Genomic DNA, 3,380 nt, shown 5'->3' with positions numbered 1-3,380 from the left:
TCACAACGTTTGGAGTATTATATGTGCTCATGGCTCTATCTAGCTCTATAGTTTGAGTCCTAGTGGGGCTTGATTGAACACTTCCTTGGACAACAGTAGGAGAGTAAGCTAGAACATGAGATCTAGTTCCCTCTTGTCCTAATACCACTGTTGGAACTGGGGTCCGAGGGGTCTCAAGTTCTCTACTTCTGGTGGGTTTGGGTGAGTCAAAAGGACGAGGCTCGGGCTAATTGGCTTAGCTTGACTCCGCCACATTGAATGTTTTTTGGAAAACGAATGCTGTAGGGAGCCAATGAGATGACCGACTTGTTCGATTTATGTGAACTAAAGCGCAACTGATGTCGAAGATAGTGATATGGCAGAGAGAGAGAGAGAGAGAGAGAGAGAGAGAGAGAGAGAGAGATGGAGAGATGGATGTACGTTTGGAACTTAGTGCATGCTTTAGCAACAACAAAAAAACGGAGAGAATGCCTTGAATTAGTGTCAAGAAGAAACCGATGGATGACAAGATCGTCTCTTCCGTTTCCTTGCTAAGCAATGCCTTAGCTTTAGTCGGCCTCTCTCTCTCTCTCTCTCTCTCTCTCACGCCTCGAGCTCGCCGAGATGGGCGAAGATCAACATGTGGCTGCCCGAATAGCAGTCCGCTTCGTGTATAGTATAGATAGCTTGCTTTTTCGTCGTGGTAAAGGAGCCACAACCGGGCAAATATTCAAACACATTCAAAGGCGCGCGATTGTATGAACAGCGTCAGATGAGAATGCATCGAACGGTAAAGAAAGAGCGGAGTGGTGATCCGTATGCTGTGACGGGATTGGGTGAGAAAGAGAGAGGCGTATTAAAGCTCTTCAGCTTCGCGATGTTGGACGCATCAATCTCAAGCATTTGTTCTTTGTATCGTGGTTACTAAGTTCGCTATGGCGCCCAAGGCAAAGGAAGCTGCCACTCCGGCAGTAGAAGCGGAACAGAAGGCACAGAAGAGCGTGAAGGCCGGAAAGAAGCCAGCGGGAAAGAAGCCGGCTGCAGAGAAGAAGCCTGCAGCCGCCAAGGAGGGCGGTGACAAGAAGAAGAAGAGGAAGGCCAAGAGCACAGAGACCTATAAGATCTACATCTTCAAGGTTCTGAAGCAGGTGCATCCCGACACTGGTATTTCCTCCAAAGCCATGGGCATCATGAATTCCTTCATCAACGACATTTTTGAGAAGCTTGCGCAGGAAGCTGCCCGCCTGGCACGTTACAACAAGAAGCCCACCATCACCAGCCGGGAGATCCAGACTGCTGTGCGCCTCATTCTGCCTGGTGAGCTTGCCAAGCATGCTGTCTCTGAAGGCACCAAGGCTGTCACCAAGTTCACCTCTGCTTAAAGTAGAGGTTGGCTGAACAATTTATGGTGTTTATCAACACCACCCACATCTGAATTTTCAGGCGCTCTTTTGTGAACTTGTAGTCCTCCATCACTCCATTCTTGCTTGCTCCTGCATCTTTGTTCAACTGTTCATTAATGCTTGCTCCTGCATCTTTTAATCCCTTACACTAATGTTCAGTTGTTAGTAATACTACTGGTATCCGAAAGTTTGATGAGTAGTTGGTAATTCTATTGGTAAAGACAAGCGAAGTGTTATCTTCAATGTTGATAAAGGGAGAGTATGTTAGGGAAAAACCTTCTGAATGTTTGTAAATCTTAGTAAGAACTCTTAAATGTTTTCATTGTGGGAAGAACGGTAACATGAAGAAGAGGTTAATGCCATCAATAATGATGGTGATAATTTTCTATATCTTTTTAACTTGAATTTTACTTGATCTTTTTAACCACCTTTTCCAATTGGCTAAATCTCTCAAAAAACTCATGCTTTATCATCTACCCTCTTTGCTATTGCCTTGGACATCTTTCAATGTATATTCTCATTCACAAAGATGTAGCCCTTATAGTTTTCTTTGGTGATTGCCTGAAGTCTTGGATCAATAGACATTGTTGTTTTATATTTCTTTTTGAGAGCTCTTTAACAAACTCTTGATGTCGCAATAATAGGCTAAATATGAAGGGTTGAAACCATGACAATGGGTTTCCTTTTAAGGTCATTCTAAACCCTTTGAACTGTATGAAAATCACACTTGTTCCACCCTTAGGACCTGCTTGAAGATAACTACATGCTAATTGGTATCCCATACTATTGTAGGATTTCTTTACCTAGACTAGTGATGGCTTGATTCTTCTATGGCCTTTCAATACATATCTTACCACATTAGGGGTGTCGTGACCTCAAGTTACTCTCTTGGTTCCCTTGTTCGTGTTCCAATAGGGATTGTGCAAACAATATTGTGGAAAGAGATGAGTGATGTGATCTAGTTCCCTTCGGTCGTGACACAACTATTGTAATTCTTGTTGGAGGTGGCTTTGGTGTCTCCATTTCAAAAAGATGTTGTGAGTTAGGGGAGTAGACTTGGGTCTTCTCCTTCCTCTTCTAATAGTTCTTTTAGCTTTAGTGACTTCTAAAGTTGGTTCCAATGGGTCTTTGAAAAATCGGATTGCACTCTCCTATGATGACACTTGGCTTGCTTGATCTTTGTGGACTCTTGTCCTTGATAGATATAAATTTCTAGAGCTCAAGTACATAAAGAAATTTGCATAGACTTAACACTTTTCATGAATCCCAAACTCTTACTTGTTGGCTTTGTTTCTTTCTGTGTTGATTCCAATGCTTTTGATCAGCTTTCTATGTAGACTTTAAGTATTAAGGCTTTAGTCAACTCTCCCCACACTTATAACCTACATGCATCTTTATGGTATATAGTGTCTTGTACTAGAGCTAAATGGATAACCTATGAGCTTATCAAGGGCTCATGTCCTTTGTAGACTTTCTAAAGCTTGAAGACTTTATGGTGCTCAAGTGATCCTTAGATTGCTTATACAAAGAATCAATGACCTAGTCTACCTTTTTTTGGTACTCACCCTATGGTTTTCGATCTTTTCTGAGTGTAGTCACTAGACTACATTGCTCAAAAGTTTTTTTTATGGAGACCTTCACATGGTATGGTCCTAGAATAATGTTTGGAGTTTTGAAGGGTGAAATGAACTCCAAATCAGGCCCAAACGGTTGGAATAACCTTATAAAGAGCTACCCATTTCTACAAGGTTTTGTCAAACATGTTGGTATGATCCATAGATGGCATAAAAAGGTTATTAGGATATACACAAAACCTTGCAATAGAGACGAATATTCTTAAGTTGGAGAACCATTTGCTACTACAAGAGTTTAAAAATTCTCTTAACCATGAACTCTTGTAAGGAGAAGCTAAAGAACTTGTAATTATTGTCGAATATAGCCATGAGAAAGAGGACAATTAAAGCTTCGGCTTAGACAAAGGCAAAGGAAGTTGAAGAA

The 3,380-nt window shown here is 41.6% G+C and overlaps 1 pseudogene; it reads left to right on the top strand.

Annotated features, from left to right (window-relative positions):
* The first annotated feature begins 867 nt into the window (after positions 1-867).
* LOC147438699 (histone H2B.9 pseudogene) lies at positions 868-1,589 on the top strand (annotated as a pseudogene).
* Positions 1,590-3,380: the final 1,791 nt, after the last annotated feature.

Source organism: Adiantum capillus-veneris, chromosome 16 (assembly GCF_014529385.1).
Source record: "Adiantum capillus-veneris isolate H3 chromosome 16, ASM1452938v2, whole genome shotgun sequence".
In the NCBI taxonomy this organism is placed as follows: domain Eukaryota; kingdom Viridiplantae; phylum Streptophyta; class Polypodiopsida; order Polypodiales; family Pteridaceae; genus Adiantum; species Adiantum capillus-veneris.
This window is presented reverse-complemented; position numbering and strand designations above follow the sequence as displayed.